This window comes from Crocuta crocuta, unplaced genomic scaffold, assembly GCF_008692635.1.
Source record: "Crocuta crocuta isolate KB4526 unplaced genomic scaffold, BGI_CrCroc_1.0 scaffold235, whole genome shotgun sequence".
Lineage (NCBI taxonomy): Eukaryota > Metazoa > Chordata > Mammalia > Carnivora > Hyaenidae > Crocuta > Crocuta crocuta.
In genome coordinates, this window is record NW_027531285.1 from 9,162,983 (window position 1) to 9,188,449 (window position 25,467).

The 25,467-nt window shown below is 40.1% G+C and overlaps 1 long non-coding RNA gene across 1 annotated transcript in view; it reads right to left on the bottom strand.

Annotated features, from left to right (window-relative positions):
* The window catches only part of LOC144237576 (uncharacterized), a 72,108-nt gene extending 46,934 nt beyond the window's left edge, over window positions 1–25,174 (bottom strand). Inside the window, exon 1 of the long non-coding RNA XR_013336897.1 lies at window positions 25,086–25,174. This is a non-coding gene — a long non-coding RNA (uncharacterized LOC144237576). The remainder of the gene's footprint in view (window positions 1–25,085) is intronic.
* Between the last annotated feature and the right edge of the window lie 293 nt (window positions 25,175–25,467).

The window sequence follows — 25,467 nt, forward strand, 5'->3', positions numbered from 1 at the left end:
CTATGTAAATAATAGGGACAGAGTCTTCCTTCATTTTCCCTTAGCTCTTTGCATTTATCTCTATTTTGGTACCTACATCTGGCTCTCTCTTTCACTATAAACCTCAAAAAAAAAAAAAAAGTAAAAGTTGCGATCTTTTTATCTACCTCAAAATTTTGCACAGTATGTGATCCAAAGTTGGTTTTGTGCAATACAGGACAGAGAAAAAGGAGACCAGACAGCAAAGGCATGACAGGCAGACTAAAGAACAGACAGATGAGTTTCCAACAGGCCCGACTGAAGTGAGAGACCTGAGGGCAACTGGGTAGGTGCTGAACCGAGGTTAGAAACAAAAGTTCAAGTCTGCCCACAGACGCAAGTGGCACCAATTGACTTTTGGTCAGGAACGTCCTTGTCTTAAAGGGACCATGTCCCCACAAAGAGCAGATGTGTTCCTGGATTGCCCTCCCAGGGCCATAGTCCATATTTCATTTTTACAGCTTCCTTCCCCTCTTGAGTACTATTTCTTTCCATGGTTTCTGGCAACAGAAACCATTATGTAAACTCTTAAAAATTCTCTTTCTAACCTTAGTACCTTGTCGGACTCTATCTAACATTTTCTTCCTTTACCATTAGCAACTCCAAGATAACCAAGTCATTTTCTCAGAATATCCCACAATATATGATTGGAAAAGAAATCAGACCTACCCAGGGCCACTGAAGAGAAAAGGACTGTGTCTAACAATTATTTAATGGACAGGTGTCTACATATAAGTCTGAGCCTCATCATTCAGCCAGAGGACATTCATTTACTCTGGGCAGTGTTCAAAATTCTCTGGACAGGAAAGCATTCTGTTCTTTCCCTAAGGGGCAGTATAGTACCCTCAGATCAGAAGAGCAAATTCATGTAACCCAAGGATGCACATATTTTCAGAGCCGAGCCAGGCTTCTGTGAGCTGATGCTGTTCGACTTTTACCGTTGAACATAATAAATAGCAAGAAGACTAAATTATATATAAAAAAAAAAAAAGGACAGGTGGGAATTTTTTCACTACCAGACACAGAGAATTGTACTACAGAATTTGCTTTAAGTTCTTTTTAGTTGGGGTGCTTTATTTAATTATATGGTCTTGAAATCTGGAATCTAGCACCAAAACTAATTCTTTACCTATATATGCATACATGCATACACACAGGCATGCAGATCCAAGTCCCTTAAAACATCCCTCTAATGGATAGATACCTCAACAATGTTTCTGATCAAGAGTTACAAATTCAAATGCCTTGAGGGATAAGACGGGCACCATGTCGGGGAATGTGCTATAGTGAAGACAATGGCAAAGCTGAGAGTACATGGCCTGTCTAAAAATACTCAAATTTACTTTTTTCCAATACTTACTTTGCTAATTAAAGCTACTCTGAGCCAAATTCAACCCTGGGGCCCCAGTCTGTGATTCCCACAACTAATCTCTGCCAAGACTCTGTGAGAAGCACATTATATTTCTCTACTATCTCAGTTGCTCTAAATGAGCCACGAAAACAATTGATTTCGGGCCTTACATATAGCAAAACTTTACTGGAGACACATCACAGCCTGAAATCTAATCTCTAATATATTCTCCAGTTGTGCCACCAAGAGTCACAAACAGCATTCTATTAGCTGGCCCCCAAAATATTTTCTAGAGACATACTCGAGTTAATCAAGTTTCCACTACTAATAACAGTAATAGGTAACTTTTATTAAGTGCTTATTACATGCTAAACATAAAATCATTGCTCTCCGTATGTTTCATAAATAATGAACAGTCTATAAGGCAAGAAGAGCTGCCATATAACTCTTGATTCAACTGACTCATGAAAATACATGCTCTATTGTGTGTGTGACAATCACTATTGTCTTTAGAACCGCCAGTTTGGGGCCCCTGGGTGGCTCAGTCGGTTAAGCGTCCGATTTCGGCTCAAGTCATGATCACACGGTTCATGGGTTCGAGCCCCGCATCAGGCTCTGTGCTGACAGCTAGCTCAGAGCCTGGAGCCTGCTTCGGATACTGTGTCTCACTCTCTCTCTGACCCTCCCCTGCTCACGCTGTTTCTCTGTCTCAGAAATAAAGAAAACATTAAAAAATTAAAAAAAAGAAAAAACGAACGCCAGTGTGGATTTCAGCCATTGAGTATGGGGGCACATGCACAAAGTGTGTGTGTGTGTGTGTGTGTGTGTGTGTGTATGTGTACATGTATGTGGCAGAGAGAGAGACAGAGAGAGTGAGAAAGAAAATGATATAATCTCCAGGTAATTTTATCTTCCAGTGTGTAAATACGTGTTAGAATAAATAGCTGTCACGTAGTTTTACCCAGTACACATTCAGTTCTCATTATCATCCAAGACGTCTCAAGGTGCTTTGCAAAGTCATTAACATCATATCACTTTTATGTTAACATAATATTTAAAATTTCTTTCTCAGCTTAATGAAAAAACTAATAAAAGTCTTTTTTTTTTCTCTTAGTGAATGATTCTGATTGTGTGATAATATGTGGTCTGAGTGAGTTAGAAGTGAGGCCAAAGACTCAGGTGTTAGCGCTGCTGTGGAAAGTTAGTCCAGCCTGCAGTGTTCTTCTTAGTGAGGACTAATTATTTGAAACAAATATGCTCAGTAACAAGTGGCTATGAGATCGCGATGTCAGGAAGTTATAATTGAAGGCTTGGAATTCCTTTTAAAAGTCTAGGAAGACATGTGGGTATGAGCATAAAAATTCATCTTCTAGAGCAAGGGTGGACAAATTTTCACTGTAAAGGCCAGACAGTCAATATTTTAGGTGTTTCAGGCCAGACAGGCTCCGTGGCAACCACTGGGCTTCACCGCTTTTCTAGGGAAGTGGCCTCAGAAAACAGCCAGAGACCACACGCAAATGAATGGGCATGGCTGGATTCCAGTAAAACTTCAAAGACACTGAAATTTGAACTTCATATAACTTTAATATGTCACAAAATAATATTTTTCATTTGATATTTTATAATCATTTAAAAAGATAAAAATATTCTTAGATCATGGACTGTCTAAAACATGCAGGGGCATAAATTTGGTCCCCAGGTCATATTTTCCTGTTTTAACAATCCTAAAAGCTAACCTTAGAAAGGACGATTTCATGAGTTCTGCTGTGGAGGAAGAAACATGCCTAAGTCAGTTAGGTGAGTAGTGTTCACACTCTGCCAGCATCATCTTATTTTAACTGCCCAGGAAGACAGAAAGGGGCCGCCTCCCTCCTCTCTACATAAAGCACTTCTCTGTAACCATTTGGACCCTACAAATAACCCTCTCCCACCCTGAGCTGGTTCACTACCTCCTTCCTCATATAAGAAGGTTAAAATATGACCTATGATCTAGCCAACTTAATAGTTAAGTTAGACGAATGTTTTTGAGAAATAATTAATACTATGGGGAAAAATGCTCTCAGATGGTTACGCAAAAGGATCAGAAAACCACACCATATGCACAACATGATACCAGTCCTGGGAGGGGAGGGTTACCTTTTCTTGAAGGTGGTTTGGATTTTATCTAGATTGTTCTCAGTCTTTTCCAAAGTTTAATAATTATTTAAGAATAAAACACATTACGTTCTTCATTTTCATTCTAAATATCATTGCAATCCTTGAAGCCGATCTCCCTCCCTTACGTGGCTTCGGCTAACTGATTTGTATCTCCCAGTCTTACATCCCAATCCTTAATACTCCTCGTCCATCTGAAAATAGAATCTCTAACAAGAGCTGTTATAAATAACCCGTTGTGGCTCTAAAAGCTGCTAGACTGTTCTAGGGAAGTGAGGCCTTGTTAAAAAGAGACTTTTAAAATCACTTTGTCCTTGTCTGTGAATGGCTTTATTATTTAGCCAAGTTACCTGATAATTAACACAGATCGACCAATTAGGCTAACATTAGTGTCACCTGATGCTGGCTCTGAATCCTGGCTTTTCTGTTTAGTGCAAATTAAAGCCCACTAATTAAATAAATTTGAATGCCAATAGGTAAAGCCTGGCAAGAATTGATTCAAAAAATACTATATGCAGTGGATTTCTTAATGCTTCCTTCCTAAATTGATATGAACTCAGAAGGAAGGGGGAGGGCATCAAATTTAGCATCCTATATAATAAAAAGAGTAGGTTGGAATTTGCAGAACTCAGGTAAAACTAAGCAACACACTCTACTATTCAAAGGACTCCAATTCCATGGCAAGCTCTTAGGTAATGTAAATATATTATAAATTAAACAGAGTTCAGATGCATTAGCTCGTTGCTTTTGCTACGCATTCATGCCACATGCCCAGTGTTCTGGGGACCAGGTGTCATATAGCGGGAGGCTCAGAGCATAAACTACAACACTAGCATGATGAGCTAGTTTTAAACTTGTGGCTAAAATTCATTTGATGTGCTTTAGATTAAAGGCTTACAGCTCTGTGCTGATTTGTTTAAGCCTGAATTAAATGGGCAAGAGGACATTTTAATCCCCAAACCCTTCCAAATCTCTCTTACAGTTATTCTTTCTTCCCGCATTAGAAACCACACTCTCGACTCTGCTACAGCCTGCTAGCTCACGGGTCTCTGAAACTGGTCTCTCCTCTCCTCTCATTCAACTCACGTATTACCAGGATAGCTCCGATCATTGCTCCCCTGTGTCAGAATCCTTTATGGGCTCCCCTCTGCCTACTGAATAGATATTTTAAAATAAATTCAAGGTTTTTTTACAGTTGGCCCTGACTCTTCCTAATTGTTTTCTCCTACTTTTGCATGCATAGTTTCAGCTTCAGTCTGTCCCAGAATGGGCCCTGAACTTTCTTTCCATTCACTTCTCTTTTGTGTTACCCTATAGTAATCATCATCATCATCATAATAGCCATCATCTAGTGAGTCTTACCTATATCCACATAATTTCCTCACTACCTCACATACAGTACCTCATTTTTGTCCTCAGAAGAACCCTAATACAGTAGGTATCATATCCCCATTTTATGGATGAGACTTAGAGAAGTTAAGCAACTTGCCCATGTTCATCTACACAATTGTAAGTGGTGGAATTAGACTTTAAATGCAGGTCTCTGAATTATGCACTCATTCTCTTAACCACTTCATTATGCTGCCTCCTACATCTTGCTCTATTCCAAATGTCCTCATGACCCATTTCCGCATAAACACACACGCACACACGCACACACACAGAAATTCTACCCGTTCTTCAAGACCCACCTCAAATGCTAGCCACCTCCTGCATAAAGTCTTCCCTCCACAGCTCCAGAATATATCCTTTCTGACTGAGGACCCAATATGCCCCCGAGTTTCAACAGCTGGTGATCTTAAAGTAAAACTATTTATTCTTTTTTCTTTTTAAGTAAGCTCTAGCCTCAGCATGGGGCTTAACCTCATGACCCCAAGAGCAAGAGTCCCAGGCTCTATTGACTAAGTTGGCCCCACACCCCACTGTTTATTCTTCAATAATAAATTTGTAATGACTCTAACTTTTGTCCCATGAATCATAGGACGTCTATTTTTTGACCAGTTTCTCTCCATGATAACTTCTGGGAACCCCTATAGGATACATACATCCTCCAAATCTATCTTGTGTCCTGCCCCATCGCTCATGTTCAGAATTACTGCTGCATCAGAACTTTCCTGGGGATCTCTTCAGAGCGCTCTCTCTTTCTGTAGTGATTGTTCCACGACTGGACACCGGTCCACTTTGTTGACTATCAACTTCCCCAACGAGACCACTGGAGAAGCTGTTGATTGAGCTAAGTTTATCAGACTCATTGCAGTAATGGAGATAACACCTTGACAGCATCTTCGCAATATCTCACAAGACAGAGATCAGAAGACATTTCTAGGATTCTGGGATCTGGTTTGAGGGGGAGCCTTTCAAGACAAGAGATTCATTGAGATTAGACAAAGTTTATGACACAGTAATGTAGAATTGATGAATACAGAAACACTCATGTATTAAAGCAAGTAGTGTTAACTACTGTCTGGTAAGTGAACCATTGCCTACACGAGCAATCTCTCATCCTGATAGAACTCTTTACCCATGTGACCAAACTCTTTGCCCAGATAAACTAATTTGCAAGAATTTCTGGTAGCAAACAGTAAAACCATTTACTAGTTTACAGTATTTTATTAAGGAAGAATCACCTAGAACAACTTGGTCAGTTGTCAGTTTGTCTGACTTCCAAACTTTTCTCTGCTTCCTGATTCACAGCTAGTTTCAGGCTACGGCATATATAACGGAACTTTTTTGAATTCTTATAGGATAATGGAGGTACAATGCGGAGAGCCCCACTTTTGCTGCTGATCACAATTTTTCTTGGTGCTCACAGACCCTAAAGCAACCGTAGAGTCACTGCTTAGCCCTCAGAATAAGAGATCGAAGAGAATGCAGAGGTGGAAATGGAAGTCTGAAGGGTAAGGTAGTAAGCAGATCAACGGGAAACAAAAGTGAAAACATCAATGTCTGGGGCATCAGTCATGAGTTGTCACGATCTTGGGTTGTCGACAGTTTTGTTAGTGTTTTTCTGTTTGAAGCTCTTTGATAGCATTTCCCAAGTGAAGTCTCCAGGTTCACGTCTACTAATGTGGGAAGCCCCACCATGCTGAAAGGGGATATTGAGGTCATGTGATCTACTCAGTATGTGATGACTTCAGAACTCTAACCATAATCACAAGCCAGCTCTCAAATCCCTTTCCATTCTGCCTCGTGCATGTATCTCAATGTGTCGCTTTTCAAACTTATCCCCTGAAGTGTCCCTAATGACAAAGAGCAAACTTTAACCTTACTGTGGATAATACTACTACTTCGGGGGAAAATAACCATATTTAAATTAGGTTTTCTGAAAAACACCCCCATGGCCACTAATTGAGAGACACTGCCTTACGTTTACTTTGTATATAAATACAGTATATAAAATTGTATATAAAATACAATATATAAAAATATATACAAAATGTATATACAAAAATGTACAGAATGTATATATAGTACAATATATAAAATACATACATATAAAATTGTATATATATAGTATATATAAATAACAATTTATTTGTTATAATTCAGAAAGGTTAAGACACTGTTATTATAGCTGCTGACATATTCATTGTTCCCCAAAGCAGTTTATGAGAACCTGCTTTATGGAAGATTCTCTTCCCTATACACTTGAGGTTCGATATCAGCTTACTTTTATTTTTAATTTTTGTTTTACATCATCTCTCAGTGCAGTAAACAGAGGCACGCGTGTGCACACACACTTTCAGATCCTGAGGCCTCAGGGGGCCAGGCTGACGGAAAAGGCGTCTAAATGAAACCTCCCCATGGAGCAGCACAAACAGGCGTCACCTCTTGCCCTTTTCCTCCTGACATGACACCAACTCTTGGGGGCACAACAGAGGTGAAGGAGACGAGGATGAGGAGGGATCCGGTGGAGAGGAAAGGGAATGCCAGCCCTACTCCCCAGAGGCCATCTACTCAGACCCTCAAAAGCCCTCCGAAGTGTTAAATCAGGCCAAACCTCACGTTTCTAGGTATAATGAAGGCTGCAGAAGTAATAGAAACATACTTACCACTGTCAAAACGAATCTGTTAATAGGAAAGTTTGTGGCAAGTGTTGGATAACTCATATCTGTGAGGAAACTGGTTTCCTATTTAGAGAAAATGGAGCTGTTATTCTTAAGCAGAGAGATGCCTATTGTGTGAGTAATTACAAGGAGGCCTGGCTGACCTGGCAATGAGGTAGTGTAGCTAAATACCTGAAGGCAAGGGGAGCGACAGAAATGAAAGCAGAGGCCCCATCTGCCAGGCTGTAATGATTGTGCTATTTGGAGGCAGAAAGGTTTGTCTGGAGCAGCTGGTTTCTCTCCAAGTGACCTTTTAGCATTTCTGCTTTTGCCGTCTGACAGATGTGTCAACTCAATAATTTCAAAAGCCCCTGAGTAAATAACCAATTGTGAGCAAGGATGACCCAAAGCGATGACAAAATGGCTGCACGCGGCACATTATGGAGCATAATGCCGAGTGACGGAACCAGGAACATTATCAGAAGGAAAAAACATTTTAGTCTTTATTTTTGACTAAACGGCTTTTTTGTTTTTTTACCCACACATGAGTTGTTTTTGAAGGAGGGAAGAAAAGGGAAAGGTGGATTGAGCGGCGGGCTTTGTGGCGGCTTTGCCCGCGGAAGGTCGCCTAGGCTGGGAGCAGGCCCCAGATGGCGTCTGGACGCTCCGAGTGGACCCCTGAGCTCTCACCCCCACGTGGCCGCGACGGAGTACTGAAGGCAAGAGCTAAATGGCCTCAGGAATGACCCGGGCGCTGGGGAGGGGCAACTGCGATCAGATTAGGTCTGATGGCGTTCCAGATCTCACAGAGTTTTCAGAGGCAATGCTGGTGCCACTGGGCTGTCTCTGGGAACCGAGGGGGCGTGGGTTCAGAGGCCAAAGTTGAAAGGGTCCCTTACAGCAGGAGCTGAGTTTCACACAAATACAATTGCCTGTGATTCCTCCTGGGGCACACAGAGCACCCTTGCATGGAAATTGGATTTATTCAACATACTCGTATTTTTCCCCAGGCTTTGTAAACCCTTAGCTGCTCTGCTGGAAAACACCACGAGCTAAGGTGCGACACTCCACCCAGCCACAAAGCACTCAGGGGCCCCTCTGTCAGCAGAGGACGCATCTGGAATCACATTTCCTAAGACCTGGATGTTCACGTGCTCTTTCTATTTGCTCTAGTGAAGGTGTCAGGGATTTTCTCCTCCTCCTCCACCACCACCACCCCCATTTCTTAATGAGTTACATAAATTTAGATTAAACTGAATATTATACTTCGAAGGCAAATCTTCCATGCCCCAATGACCCTCTTCCCTGAAACAAATCATTATTGAGAGAATTGATGTAGTAAACATGAGCAGTGGTATGTTGAAATCAGCTCATATCAGCTTGTGAGAGTCAATGTCAAATTTCCAGGAATTTTGCAAAGTGGCTTTTAAACCCATGGTTGTCTTCATGTTGATCACAGTGGTAGTATTTACACCATGGAAATCGGCAAACACTATAAATCAGGGATTTTTTTTCTCCCTAGAGAGTGTTGGTTGTTACCCACTCATCAGGACACTACTGACACAAAGGAATCTCAGCATCAGAGAAGACTTACACTTGGCCATGAGATCCAGCTTTCTCTCTCCTTTTCAAGCTTGTATCACAGATTCTAAACTCAGTAGCATTTGATCAATGCCATAAAATATTTTGTCATTTGAAAGAGGTTTGAGAAATGTTCAAGGACTATGGTTATGTTTTCAAAATTTAAAAAAAAGTGCTGCCTATACTTTAAAGACAAATGCTTCAAAATAGCATACAAAGTTCTCCATATTTGGACCTTACTTCCATAACCTTAGTCTGATTGGTCCTCAGAATTAAACTCCTGCTCCATTTTGGCTTATCCAGCCCACAAAATGCCCAGAATACTCCACATTCATTCCTGCCACCAAGCCTTTGTTCATTATATACTCCTGGTCGGAACAGCATGTCTCTAGCCTATCACCTGAGCGATCCTACACATTCTTCAAAGTCCACCTTAGCCCACCTGCCCCAACTCTTTTCTCACAACTCTTGCCCAGGATTTGTCTTCTTTACCTATAACTTCCATGTATGTGTGTGTTTGTTTTTTACTTCTAATGCTCACTTGGGCTCTTAATCATACAATATACCACCGTGCATTTTTAATTTGCTCTTTTCCATGAGAATGCCTTGTCTATTCAAAGTGTTACCTCTGGCAATGACTTTGTGGTACATTAAGACACTGTGTGTCTTCCTCAGTTCCTGGCACAGAACTACTAAACAGATTGTAAGTACTTCCCAAGGTAATCCACTCTCTGACTATGGATTCTCTGAGGGAGCTTTCAAGAGATACCACCCCTAGACTTCATTCCTCAGAGATCCTGATCAAGTTGGTTTGTTGTGTTATAAAAGTTTCCAAATAGTTCCAAATCCACCTACTTTATTGCTATTCAATCCAGAATCCCTCCGTGATTCTAACACACAACTATGGTTGAGAGCCATGACTTAGAAGATATATGGAAGAATGGATAAAAAGCTAAATCATGCAAAAATAGTTATCAGCACCTCTTTTTTGCCAAGGTTGATGCACAGCTAACTCAAATACAACACTATGATCTTTAACATTTTCTACTTGACCCTTGACCGTGAGCTCCCTAAGAACAGAGAATAAATCATATTTACAGCAAGATCTCTGTCTATCACAATGACTGGCACCAAGCAGGTCTGAAAGAGAGAGAGACAGAGAGAGAGAAAGAAAGAGAGAATATATGAGTCCTGTCTCCTCTACATCCATTTATATTCCTCCTACCCCAACCACTTGGCTGATAAAACCTTCCAGAATGTAACTCAGATGAGACCAAAATAAGAATGTTGTTATTATTATTGTTTTAAAGTTATATTTTTAGGGGCACCTGGGTGGTTCAGTTGGTTAAGCTTCCAATTCTTGATTTTGGCTCAGGTATTGATCTCACAGTTCATGGGATCAAGCCCCATGTTAGACACTGCACTGACAATGAGGAACCTGCTTGGGATTCTCTTTCCCTCTCTCTCTGACCCTCTCCACGCTCTCAAAAAAATAAACTTAAAAGAACAAAGTTATGTTTTTAATAATAAGACAAAGGAATGATAAGTTAACTGCTTGATAATGATGAATGAAAAAGAGCAGAAAATTTCTCTCTTTGGTTTGCTTCCATTTTTCCTCCTCAGAGGAGAGTAATATTGAGGTTGCAATGGATGGAACACAAATCTTAGTAGGGGAGATAGTAAGAGAGTGTCTAGCAGCTTTAAAATGTGTTCAAGTCCAGATGCATTACATCTAAGACAATTAAAACAATTTGCAGCTGTTATCACAGCTGCTAGTGTCCTGGGAAAAAAAAATCAGAGAATGGGAAAATTGCCAGATCAGAGCTAAGCAAATGCCTCAGATTTCAAAAAGGGAGATTTTGTATTCTAAAGCCAGAAGAGTTTGACTTTTGAAGCCAGCAACATCCTAAAGTGTATTCTTCACTAGATAATTGATATGCTCTTAGAAGGGAAAGAGGTGAGCATCAGAGGCCAGCACGAGGTTGCCAAAAACAATTCAGTGCAAACTACTTTACTACATTAGCAGGAGAGTAAATGGAAAGACTATTACAAGTAAAATGTATTCAAACACCAGTCAGAATTGATTTTTCCAAAAAAATGTGTTTCATCCCTACCATGTGCTAGGTACCAGAGAGGCTTTGGGGATAAAGTGCCCAGTTCTTGCCTTCTAGGGGATTTCAGTCTAAAGGGAGAGCTAGAAAAGAAAACAAGGCCAGCCTTTATGGGGTTAAGTACAGATGTAATGGAGGAAGATGAAGGAAGCTCTTGGAAGTGAGAAGATAGTCTCATTGTATGAGGGGAAGGACAAAGAGAAATAAGTGAGGCCAAAAGGCATGGGGACTGGGGACCAAGGACACACCATTGGAAGAGAATCAAAGGTGAACAGCTTTGGAGTGATGGAGGGCGATGGTTTATGGAGTTGTGAGTAGTTCAGAAAGACTGGAACATAGAATTCAAGTGGAGAGTGAAGAATGAAGAGAGAAATGCAGGAGAAACAAGCAAAATCAGAACTGAAAGCCGTGTTGAGGAGTTTAGACTTTATTCTGAGAGGAACAGAGAATCTCTGTAAGATCTTCAAGCCAGAAAACACATAATGATTTCACCAAGACATTTGGTTGACTTTCATAATACTACTGTAGACACAGTGGAGTGCTGTGGATGGGCAGGAATGAGGTAGGTGGATTTGTAACTATTTGGAAAATTGCTCTATGGTATGACAGTGCGTAAAATGGTTAGCAAGTAGAAAGAGGTTTGTTGGCATTTTCTACACCCTTTCCTTGACTCTCTTTTTATTCAATGAATGTATCGAGAATGAGGGCAAAATCTTTTTACAGATGACACAAAGCTGGGAAGGAGGCAGATGTATTGCCCAGCATTATCAAGATTTGGGAAGCTCTCAAAGTAGGCTGAAACCAGCAAGACAAAATTTCCAACTGTATTCACATTTAAAATATAATCTACTGTAGAAGGATAAAATGGGTAATCCCCACTTTTTATCACTTTGTGTGAAATTTTAAATTCTAAGGTCAAAAAACTGCTATAGTAGAGAGGCCTATGAGCCCCTTGCTAGGAGTTAAAAAAAGAAAAACAAAAACAAAAAATCCCCCAAGACTCTGTTGATGATATCATTGTATTTGAATCAAGATCAGCAATGGCTCTCCTAACACTAGCAGCTCACATCTGGAGAATTCTGTCTAGGTCCATATCCTGATACCAATGACAAGGAATTGGAAGACCTGGAAACTATATGATATTGAAAAATGGTAGAAAGATACATATGAAAAAAGATAGAGGTCACTAAATTTTTACAAGAACAACTCCAGAGCACATAAAATAGGATCACTGAGTGAAATCTCTACATAAGTAAGACATTTTTCGAAAAACTAATTTTGGGAGGTTGGGAGGATTTTGGACACTGGTGGACAAGTACTTAGAATTTGTAAATGGAAGGGACAGCCTTACAGCTATGATCTTCCTACTCAGAGATGTACACTAACGATCGTGGCTAGTCATGAACCTGACTTACCGGAGATGTTCACCCAATTGTTAGGGAATTTTTTTAATTGAAGGAAAGATTAGACTCTTCCCACTTTGAGACCCTATTATAAACAATTTATCATAACCATACTGACCTCTGTGTCACTAAAAGACTAAAAGGGAATGACTTTACCACGTGCCAATTTTGTTGCTTTAGATTCATCCTCACCTTTACTTCAGTAGTTATCTTACATTTTGGGGAATTGATTCCTCTTTCTATTGGACATTCTTTGAAAGGGTCTCAAACATCTCTTCATCACTTTTTATGTTCCCTTAAAATGTCAGGTACTTCCATTGTCTCAGATGTAGTAGTATAAATAAACAAGGATATCTAAGCTTTGGGGATGAGTTACTCTTAAGGAATTCTAAAGTAAGAGCTAGTCGTTCCAGTCATGAGCCATGAGTGCCTTTGCTTCACAAGACCCCTGCCTCAGTGTTATATATATACTTTTTGGGAAACAAGTCTAAAAGTGGTGCCCTAGTCACTTTGGACCTCTCACATGTAGAACAATTTCTTTTTTATTCTTACTCTTTTTTAAGTTTATTTATTTTGGGGAGAGAGAGAGAGAGAGAAACTACAAGTGGGAGAGGGGTGGGGGGGAGGGGCAGAGAGAGAGGGAGGCACAGAATCCAAAGCAAGCTCCAGGCTCTGAGCTGTCAGCACAGAGCCTGACGCCGGGCTCAAACACACAAACCATGAGATCGTGAAGTTGGAGGCTTAACGAACTGAGCCCCGCAGGTACCCCTGTAGAGCAATTTCAAATGCAACCAAAGGTATCTCTCATACATTTGTCAGAGTCACCATTTCCTACAACCCCACCTGCACTACTTGAAACTATACTTCTGCCACGCCTACAGCCCATTGCCTCCAGTCTCCTTCCTTCACAAAAACTTCAGTATTCAAAGCTACTGGCAAATTTTACTTCAGGCTCTGAGAACGATCTTCCCATACCTATGACCTTGGAATTCCATTGTGATACAGACTATAATCTGCATCTTTTTTTAAAAAGCTTCAGGGGCGCCTGGGTGGCTTAGCCCGTTAAGCGTCCGACTTTCGCTTAGGTCATGATCTCGCGGTTCGTGGTTTCGAGCCCCACGTCGGGCTCTGTGCTGACTGCCAGCTCAGAGCCTGGAGCCTGTTTCAGGGTCTGTATCTCCCTCTCTCTGACCCTCCCCTGCTCACGCTCTCTCTCTCTCTCCTAGAAATAAATAAAAATATTAAAAAAAAAAAAAGTGCTTCACTCCATTACTCAATTCAACTTCCAGCCCTTGCCTTCCTCCTTTTGTTTCTTTGCTTACACTCCATGTTCTTCCAAGAAAGTTTATGGAATAATCCTGCATCGAATCTACCCACCACCACATCCTATCAAATTTTATTGTCTTGATAAAAATCCCCAAACTGGCCCAAGATACTTTTCTTTCCATCACCACAACATTCTTAAACTCTTCTTTCTCCTTGAAATCTTAATTTACAACCTCTCCCTCCCCCACACAGCATACTGCAACTTCATTGAAGAAAGACTAGTTTCTTTTAAAGGAAAATAGTATTTGTTCTATTTGTTCTTTTCCTATTTACTCCTAAATCTATTGCAATCTGATTTTCTGCCACAACTGTTCCACTAAACTGGTTCTCACAATGGTCAGTTTCATCCTGTGGTTGACAAATGCAATGGACACGTTCCAGTCCAATTATTACTTTATGTTCCTGCAGCGTTTGTCATTTTTGACCATTCCCTTCCTTTTAAAATTCCCTTGTGCTGTAACCTTCAAGATTTTCCTTGTGACTGGCTGACTCTTCTTTCTGAGTTCCCTTGTCTCCTTCCAACAGCTACTTAAAAATTGATCTTTACTAAGATTTTACTTGCAGCGCTTTACTTATCTCATTCCTCATATTCTCCCTTGGGTAATCTCTTCCATGCACAAACTTCAACTCGTACCGTCGATGATGACATCTGACCTCCAGGCTCACACCTCCACTTGCATATGCTATAAGCTTATGACTTCAAAGTGACCAAAGCTGAACTCATCATTTTCCTTGTCCCCAACCCATCAAAGAAACAGAGCAGGGAAAGTCCTATTGTAAACCTTAACTGTCCAGTTTTCTTATCCAGCTTCACCTTCCTACCAGGATTTTAATTAATGAATCTATAAGCAATGAATTACTAAGATGAAAAATAATAGAATATTAAGGACACTTAGCAAATCGAGATTAGAAACTCTGTTCTCAGAAAGTGATCAAAAACCAAGCGTTTCTTTAGATTCCTTCCATTACTGAAGAAATGAAATTAGAAGGGTAGCTATAATCACACGCAGTCAGCAGCCCATAATTGCATTTTTTTTTAATAGGCAAAAACTCGGACTCCAAACTGAAACCTACAGACAAAACTCTGAGAATTCAAATGTTCCATTTTCAAAACACAAAAAGGATTTTTATGAATAAGTCTGGTACATTGAAGCCCACTAAATTCCTCCTTCTCTCTTGGCAGTTTACATGACAAAACCATTCAAGCTCCTGTGTTTCAAGAAAAAAAAAATCTTTAAAAGTCTCCTAATGCTTTTGCTGTAAACACAAGTGAATTTGTTGTCTAAGGTTCTCTTTTTCCTTTGATGAGTGAGGCTAAAATCTTCGCTGATAAGGTCAGTCTCTTTTTTCTGCTCTGAATGAATCCTCAGATGGAGGCTGCCACAACAAAAATGAAGTCATAAAAGGGAAATCCCAGACCAAGACTGCACACACCAAAGTCTCATGCACCCCAGCATATGTACAGAGTGCAAACCTATTATCCCACACCTGGTGCTGTGGCGGTGCAAATTCTAGAAGTACAGAAATAAACAATTATTTTGACAAAGCAGTATTATTGGTTGGCATGCAGTAAATTTGCCTGAAATTCTGTAAAGAATATCCACCCACCTAACATTCTTTCTTTAGATGAAATCTTATAATAGCAAATCTGTGATTACATTTCCTATTTTCATTTTTTTTCCAAGAACACTGTTGGCCTCTACTGTGTAAGAACTATAGTGCATCTATCTCCATTAGCGTTGTCACGCGGGTTTTATAAAATCATATTACAAAATGTGGGTCAGTGATCACTGAGTCATGTAATTTATCAAGACAATACCCAGATGCACTGTTTGACATTCGTTTTGCAGGGATGCAATCTACTGGTATAAACAACTCTGCAATGCCTACCATTCTTCAGAAGCAAAGGCCATTTATGACTGGGGGCAAAATCAATATCCAGAGTTCCACTATCAAATACTTAATGTCCCAATGTTTTATAAGATAATATATCAGTGAAAGCAGACAAGGATACCTCCATTTGATAATATATCACATCTTCAGCTTGACATGCTGATTATGTTTCCAAATTCAGCATTTTAGAACCAAATAAGACTTTGCCTCTTATCCCAATGCCCTGACTTACCAATGACGACATGGAAGCACATAGTATAAGTACAATATTGAAGGACAAGTAACTTGCCCCGCAGTTGATGAAGCCAGTTGTGAACTAAAGCTTCCCTGATCACAAATTCAATAAACACCAATTCAGTTCTTTTCCAATTTGTGTATCACATTATTTCTCCACTTCCTTCATCACATTATTAGGATAGAATTAATTTCCTAACCCTTATTACATTTAACTAAGTCAACATTTTTTAGTGCCCACTCTAAGCTAGGCACCAAAATAGATACTGGAAGTAATAGGGGTACTTTTCTCCTATGTGCCACCAAAGCAGGACTTTGGAAGGTAAGATGCAAATGTGTCCCTCTTGTCTTGCTAACAGTTCCTTCTCAGTCTTATTTGCTGGCAACTCTTCCTCAGTTACTCCTTTAAAATTTGCTTCTCTCCTTGCCCATTTTCTCTTATGACACCCCCACTCTCCCTAATGATATCATCACTCACAAGATCTTGACTATGACTTCAACCCTGATTACTCCTAAATATGTGTCTTCTGAGTCCTGCTCCCATATAACCGGGTGTCTGCTGCATCTCCATTGGATATCTTGCAAGTTCCTTAAGCTCAAGACGTTGGGGTCCTTATTGGAGGTAACAGTTACAACTTCATGATGCAAGTGCCACATTTTACCTGTAAGTTGTGATAATCTATCTCTCCTACTAAAGTTCAAACTCCCCGAAGGCAGATCTTATCTTTTGTCTCTTAAGTATCCTCAGCACTCTCGACTTTTCTTGGGACCCATAGATATATCATAAATATTTTTTTTGGATTTTTTTTGAATGGTAAAACCATTGTCTTTGCAACACTCAAACTAAAATCTTGGATTTCCTTGGAAGACACATTCTATTTCCAGTGATTTAATAAGTCCTATATATTTTACTCTAAGATATTTCCCAAAACCATATCCTTCCTTTTTATCAAAACACTGCCTTGGTGCCTTTGTTTAAGTTCAATTATTTTTTTTTCTGGAACCAATCTCACATCTTCTAAATGCTCTCCCTCCTTCCAGAATAAGCCTTTACCACTCAGTCTTATACATGGAACATTCTGAACCTCAACTCAGATACTATTTATTCTTGCCTACAACCTTTCTGCGGCTTCCCACTACTCAAGGGAAGAGCTATGATAGTCCGGCATCTATTGTGATCTTGCTCCTGCCTACTTATTCATCTCTTGCTCTTATCCAGTCTCACAACTCTCCACTCCACCCACACTAAACTTCTGGCATTTCCCTTTGTACCCCATCCTCCCATTGCTTGAATGTCCTTGGCCCATTCCCAGTTGACAAACTTTTACTGCAGTTTTCAACTAAAAGCTTATCTCTTGGTTTCCCTCCCAAGCAAACTTTAAAGCTCCTTCTTGACATTCCCAATTGTGCCTTATACACAATTATATTTCCATTACATTAATTGTGATGTTGAAATCCCTGTGTATATATCTCTCCTCCACCAGACAATGAGTTCTTTGAAGGCAGACACTGAGTTTTTCCTACTGTGTAGCCTTAGTGCGTAATAAAGCTCTTGACATGTAAAAAACATTCAGTAAATAATAATGATTATTATGTAGCCTATACACAGCCCTAAAGTCTTTTAATTATCTCACATATGTATTTTTAAGATTTTATTTAAATTTTAGTTAAAAACAATGTAATAGTTTCAGGTGTACAATTTTGTGATCTAATAATTACATATAATATCCAGTGATCATCACAACAAATGTACTCCTTAATCCACATCACCTATAAATCAAGGCTTTAGTTCATATTGTCTTGTCCACTTAATATTACTAGCAGCAATATATGCCGCAAGATATATATAGGAGACTGAACAAATAGTGGGCAAAGAAAATGATCAAAAGACAAGGCCACAATATACATTCAGGTCTATCTTCGCATCTGAAGAAGGATGAGAAATAGAAATGAAACAGTGACAGTTTCTCAAAAAATTAAAAATAGAATTACTGTCTGACCCAGAATTCCACTTCTGGGTATATACCCAAAAGAATTGAAAGCAGAGTCTCAAAGAGATATTTGTATGCCCATGTTCTAGCAGCCTTATTCACAAAAGCTAAAACATGAAAGCAACCCAAGTGTTCTTCAATGGATGAATGAATAACCAAAATATGGTATATTCACACAATGGAATACTACTCAGCCTTAAAAAAAAAAAAAAAGGAGGGGGGTAATTCCGTTAATGTTACAACATGTTGGACATGGATATTGGATATGGGTGAAGATGGATGGACATCATGCTAAATGAAATAAACCAGGCACAGAAAGACAAATATTATGTGATTCCACTTACGTGAGGTATGTAGAGTCATCAAAATCATAGAGACAGAAAGTAGACAACCACTCTGGTGGTTGCCAGGGCTGGGGGCAGGGAACAATGGGGGGTTTGTGTTTAATGAGTATTGAGTTTCCATTTTACATGACGAAAGGAGCAATGTAGATGAACGGTGGTGATGGTTCCACATTATTAATGTATGTAATACCCCTGAACTGTACATTTAAAAATGGTTAAGATAGTAAATTCTGTGTAAGGGGTATTTTACCACAATAAAAAAAAATTAAGAATTAAAGAGAAAAAAAAAACCTATGTTAAATTAGATCATAATCCAATTTCAAGCTGAAGAATGTAAATCACTCTCCAAGATACTTTTCATGTCCTGCATGGGGACTTAGAGTTCAGATGATTTGTGCAAACAATTCAGAGGCTCAAAGCACTGGTCTGAGCAAAATGTGTGTGTTCTGCATCCATCGTGTGGCAAAATGAGTTTCCCAGCCTGACCTCCCTGCTCTGATTCTCTTAAAATATCGCCATGCAAATAGTCTAATGGAGACCTCCGCTCGATGCTGCAGTCAACCACAAAGGTGAATATTTAAGCAGGCTCTAAAGTAGATCATTCATTTGCCTATCTCCTAGGGGGGCTTTACAGAAGACGTTTTCCCTCTGAGTTTAAAATTGTGCCATTTTCAGAGCTGGGTAACTCTAGCTCTAATCTCCACAGACTCCATCAACTGTGCCCCTAACCACTGAACATTAATGCGTTGTTGGTTAAGACCAAATGGGAAAGGGTAGTTTTGTGTCCTGTGGACTCCTTTTCATCGGATGGAAGAAAAGGGAAATAATTAATATAGAGGGAAAATGAAGAAAACAGGAAGCAATTATATCTTATGGTTCTCCAGTGCGCGGGTAGCCAAACGTATATCCTTTGAGAAAAGCGCTCACTCGCTGGCTTTCAGATCAGGCCAAACAACTGGCTCCACGCCAGAAAAGAGACAGCAAATGCTCACATGCTAGGAAATGTTCAAGAAGATTATTCACTGGGGTACCACCTCTCCACCCCCACAGACATAGGCAAGCATGGCTCTCAACCCTCAACCCCTTCTCTGGCTCTTACTAAAATATGGATTTCTCAAGACAGAAGCTGCTAGGCATGTGTGAAGTTTGTTTTCCTTCACAAAAGTGTCACCGCTCCTCTCCAGAGAGTGTATTACTTCTGCTACATCTGCCTCAGTGCTCTGCTCAGCCCTCTTTGCTGCTGAGGCGTCAGCCTGGAGTATTCCGCCGACACAGAGACTCTCCATCACCGAACACGCTCTCCGTGTATTTGAGTGCGTCTTGGAAAAAGCACCTCAGCCTGGCAGATGGAGACACAGGTCCTGAGATGAATGAGCTATGCAGGCCAACGCTGTCATTAAAATTCCCAGAACTGCAATGCCAGGGCCTGCCTCAGTTGCTAATGTCTGGAACTGTGTGGGAATGTGTGTGGCTGAAGCCAGGAAGAAATAAAAATCAATATACCTTCTTGTTGTGTTTCTTGGCACAGCAGTCAGGAAAGTGAAGACTATGCTGTTTATTTTTGCACATTCTTACAGAGGCAAGATATTAAAGGCAGCATCATTTAATAAAAGAAATAGGGTTGAGGGTAATTTTGGAGGAATAAGGCCAGAGAACCTTGTCAGTGTTCAACAGACAAACGAAAGCAGTGTTTATATACAGCCAGACAGATGGCTGCATCCAAACTGACTGCCCAGTGTGGGACTGGCCTCGGCAGGCATACAGGTGAACAGGTAGCACACAGGCTGGCCACTGAGACCCACAAGAAAATACGCAGGTGGAGTAAAGAGGGACAAAAATTATAATAGGGAAAATAAGAGTACTGAGGCAGCAGGGAGCCTATAGTAACTATCAGAGATATTTCTGGAAAAATGATGAGAGCTACACAATTGTAAACTTCCTGTGAGAGCTGCTCTTTGAAGTTTTGGTACGGATGGATAAGGGGGTAGATGTACAAAAGGATGGATGGGTGGATTTATGTCTTCACCAAAAAATATATATATTTTAGCGGTTTTCTGAGTCCAAAAAAAATCAACCAGAGTCCACATAATTCCCAAGGAGAGGGCGTTCAGTCTCCACCTAGACAATGTCAAAAATATACAACAGCCCTTCTCATAACCCACTGGACCAGGCCCCCAACACCGTCTCCACTGCTGGTAGACAGCAACTCCTCCTGTCCTTCTAAGGTTTCTCTCTCTCTCCCACCCTCTCTCTTCCTCTTTCTCCCTTCCTACTTCCCTCCCTCCTTCCCTCTTGGTCTCTCCCTCCTTCTCCTCCGTTTCTCTCCCTGTCTCTCCCTCTGTCCCTCTCTCCCTTCCTCTTTGTCTCTCCGCCTTTCTCTCTCTCTCTCTGTCACACACATACACACACACACTTACAATTGGTCACTGCCATAAAACGATTGGAGATACTGGTTATAAGCATGTTGCCAGAAAACGTCCCCTTCCCAATTCTCCACAGATGCTGGGCGATTCCAAATACCAACTCTCCATCTTCCTGTCTCGGATATAGGTCTCAGTCTAATGGGGACAGACACAAAGATGGGGGTGTGGCCATTGCTTTGAAAGCTGCCACTGCCTGAAGGGAGCTAGCAATTAGGAGACGAGAAAATATTAGAACTTCTTTAGAAAACATTAGAACATCATTTTCTTTCTGTTCAGTTCCAAACAAAAACTAAGATCTTATACCAATATTTGGTATATAGGTCAAGTCTGGTGCATAAATCAGTCTGTCTGCCGGTGCTCACATACAGCCCGTGAGCGTCCTGGGGGGATAAAGAGGCTCTCACACTTCAGCAGTTCACAGTGGAGCCTTCCCTTGTTCTTTTATTTCAGTATATTGCGGTACGTGTCAGTTTACCTGGTAGGCAGTTTACCTAGGTAGCTACAGGTGATGTTTTAACAACATCAAAAGTAAGTGCTTTAGGGGCACCTGGGTGGCTCAGTCGGTTAAGCACCTGACTTCAGCTCAGGTCATCATCTTGCGGTTCGTGGGTTCAAGCCCTGCGTCGGGCTCTGTGCTGACACCTTAGAGCCTGAAGCCTGCTTCAGATTCTATGTCTTCCCCTCTCTCTACCCCTCCCCTGCTCACACTCCGTCTCTCTCTCCTTCAAAGATAAATAAACATTAAAAAATTGGAGGGAAAAAAACCTAAGTGCTTAAAAAAAAAGAATGGTTAAGGGAGCATTTTGAAACCAGTCATTTGAAAATATTTGCATAGTTATACGGTTTCTATTGTCAAAGACATAACTTAAGTGTTCCATAAATCTCCTTTCTGGTGTCACTTCACCTCTCTCCTGCCCAGCCACTCCCTGGTACGTGGGCACTGACCTCCTTCAAGCAGACACAGGCTGACAGTGCCCAGCCTTATACCTGCTTGGGATGCTGCTTTCTTGCGTCCCAGCCCGGGTGTTTCCTGTTGACTTGGAGGAGTGGGAAGGCTACAGGGCCCTGCTGGGCACCCACCACAAGTGCAACCCAAAACTGACCTTCTGAACTATGGAAGATAGAACTACAGAATACAGTTGCTTATTCCTTTCCCCAGAGGGACTGTCCCAGGAAGCAGTCGTTTGCACAGCTTTTAGGAAGACTGTATCTCAGTACTGAGTAATCAGTCATGCTCCATACAAGACAGTGGCCAACTCAATAATGAATCCTTGACAGGACTTCCCTCCCCTTGTCCCTCCCTCTTGCTCCCTGGGATTATACGCTTCTAAATAAAGCCCCAGCTCTGCTTTCTAGGAAAACCAGTCAACAGCGAGCAGGATGGGCCCTCTAAAATCTCCCATATCTATATCAAAATTAAAAAGTAGAAACAATATTTTAACCAGCTTCAACATCCTCAAAATAATATAGTAGTTGGTCTTAATTTCACTTGTTGAAATGTAAAAGGGCACCGTCTTCCAAGAAATTTGCAAGAGCAGCTGATCAAATCAGAAATGATAAGAGTTATTCTGTACAATCTAAACAATCACAATTGATTTTTAAAAAATTTTTAATGTTTATTTATTTTTGAGAGAGAGAAAGACAGAGGATGAGTGGGGTGGGGGGGGAGAGAGAGAGAGAGAAAGAGAGAGAGAGAGAGAGGGAGAGAGAGTCACAGAATCTGAAGCAGGCTCCAGGCTCTGAGCTGTTAGCACAGAGCCCAACCCAGGGCTTGAACTCATAAGCCGTGAGATCATGACCTGAGCCAAAATTGGATGCTTAACCGACTGAGCCACCCAGGTGCCCCTAAACAATCACAATTTAAAAAGTCTATGTATAACAGATGGATGATGACAAACCGATATCATAATGAAGGGCAGCTAATGATGTACACCTCCCATAAGAACTATCTGGGAGGCATCTTTTTCAGCTAAAAATTCAGAAACAAATATTTGAATAGTAGAATCACAAAGTATAGTCCATGATTTGAAACAAAAAATTAAGAAAGCATATGGAATCACATTTATGAAAGCAAAAATTTTTGAACTGCTAATAAAACTTTAAAATGAATATTTAAATACTTCATCTTTATCTTTTCACTTTTACTTTCCATTTTATGGATGTTTGGTAAATTACACCCTATTATTATATTAATTTATACATATAATTTTAAATCAATAAACATACATATCTTGAGATTAATGTTCCAAATTATTTTATTAATGGGAGTATGTTCTAAAAATGTTTGGTGACCATGGCATAGTCTGCCTGTTCTTGATTCCTAATTCTGCTTTGTACTACATGTGCCACCTTGGGCAAGTTCATCTTTCTGAATTTGCCATTTGCAAAATGGGAATGACAATAATATTCGCCTTATAAAACTGCCATGAGGACCATAGGTAAGAGCCTGAGAAATGCACCTGAGTTTGTTATTATTCTCAAAACAATACTAATGTAAGTACAATATGTTCTTTCCCTCCCGACAGAAAGACCATTCACGAACACAGGCAAAGGACTGGATACAAGGTGCTTTCAAAAGCTCAGACAGATATCCCAGAAAATAAAAATCCCCCTAGGAAAGGTAAAGAGTCTTCTAGAAAAGAAAGTCTTCAGGTTTGAAAGAGTTTTAGGGATTTGGTCCAACCCATTTATTTTACAAATAAGAAAAGTGACAATCAAGGAGTGGATTAATTTCTCAGGACCATGTGGCATATGGACAGTAGAGCCATATGCACCGTCATTCTGCAGACACACAGAGGCCCTCAGCCAACAGAGGCACCTCGTGCTTCACTGCAGTGAAGGTTTCTCCACCAGCACCTTTCTCAGTTGCGAAGTCGTGAGAAAAATGACATTGGTGTCCCCTCACAACAGGTTAGGGACGACAGCTCTAAAGAATTCCAGTGAATGTTCAAATATGTTCATTCTCCAACTAGCTGCAACCCTAGTAGCCCATCAGCGAGTAGAATCAGAACACATTTTCTTCCAAAAGCATTATGTAAAGGCTGTGGTAACCCCAACACTCCCTAACCCCCTTTCTGCCTTATTTTTCTTCCATAGCAGTTAGCAGTAACTACCATGCTCTGTATGTTACTCATTTGTCTTGTTCACTGACTGTCTATTCTATTATAACGCAAGCTCCATGAAGGCAGGGGTTTTGTCTCTTTTGTTCACTGCTATGTCCCCAGCACAAATACTTTTGACTGAATGGATATGATCTTTTGAGTCACTAATGCCACTTCGTTAACCTTTGGCTTCTATGAATATACAGAGATATTGATTTCCTAAATTAAATTTTAAGTAATCCCACTAGACACCCAATCACATTGAATCAGTTCTTCTACAAATAAATATCTGATTTCAATGACTTGATTAAAATGTACTTTCTCAGAACAATGTGTGAGCGAACACCTACTAATTCTACCAATGCCAGCTAAAGCATCATCTCCTGAAGAAAAACATCTCGAACCCCCAAGTCTTGGCATTTCCCATTTTAATGACTTTCATTACACACTGTAATTTTTCTCTTGTTCCACTTACCACAACTGTAATTAAATCACTCTGGATGTCATTTATTTGTTCAATGACTACCTTCCTTACTAAACTGTAAGTTGCATGAAGAGAGGGATCATATTGTTCATCCCTGTATTTCCAGGACCAAGTAGAGCCTGACTTATAGTAGGCACTCAAGAAGCATATGACAAATGAATAAATAAGCAGAAACCTAATAAGAATTCCGGCTTGCATAGACTTTGCAAAAAAGGATTTAACAGCACATGATATAAGCTGTAAATTTGGTCCTCGAAGTCATTTAAGCAAACTCTAGAGAGCTGAGTAATTATTCCTTCAAATGAGGCCAGGTCCCAGATTTTTCATCTAAAGCTGATGATATACAGTTACTTCTAGGAAGATATTTTAAGTTATTTCTTTTATATTCTTCAAATCTTAATATTGCAGGCTTAATAAAAAAAAATGATCTCCCAGTAATTGTGCCTTTGACCCCAAGTGAATTATACTGTCCAGGTTCCTGGTTTCCTTCCAAAATCTATATCTGGTTTTAAGATAAATTTTCCCAAATAAGCTATAAACATGATTTTGATGGTTGAAGAATATTTTCATTTTAGATGAATAAACCAGAGGTAATTCAGACATTTAAATTTCATGACTTATGTACCTATGCATACTTGTTTTCATTTCCAAGTTTCCATCACTGTTAGCTCTTAGAGTGAAAATAATATCCTTTTTCCTCTTGAGTATTTTTCCTGGATCCTAGGAGAATAAAATAGGAGCAAACTAAACCAAGCTTCTTTTATGTTAAAGAGATATATATAGGCACAACTATCACCCCCTACCCACATCCATACACACGCTTCTCTGCCAAGATAATATTGTGTTCATCTTGCAAATATCCTTAGAGTTTAAGAATTCACAGAAGATTTAACATCATGGCAGAGAGTACTTGGAGCTAGACAGTCTGGAAAGAAGGAATGATCTGTTTAGTCCTGGCAATTCATAAACTTACCTGAGAGTTTCAGACATATAGAGACACTGTAAAA